Below are 299 nucleotides of genomic sequence, written 5' to 3' on the forward strand. Positions count from 1 at the left end.
GACCCAACTCCCTCTCCGCCATGTCTGCTCTCTCTGTGCTGCTCCTATTAATCACTCTGCGAAGAGGTTGCTATTTAGCACGTAAATCCTTTCGCAAGAGCATTTGCCGCTGCAGTCACTGAAGGCTTTGCTCTAATTAAGTTCCCAGAGTACACGGGTCTGAACCCAACTGTGAAGGTTAACGATTTTAACTCTTCGCTTCTCGCTCGACGTCCCCAGCTCAGCGCTCTCAGAACCTCTTTACGGTTAAGTCATTGCGCATCGGTGCGCTGCTTGCATGAATTTTTCGAAGCAACGTA

The sequence above is a fragment of the Penaeus monodon genome, chromosome 19 (assembly GCF_015228065.2).
Source record: "Penaeus monodon isolate SGIC_2016 chromosome 19, NSTDA_Pmon_1, whole genome shotgun sequence".
NCBI classification, from domain to species: Eukaryota; Metazoa; Arthropoda; class Malacostraca; order Decapoda; family Penaeidae; genus Penaeus; species Penaeus monodon.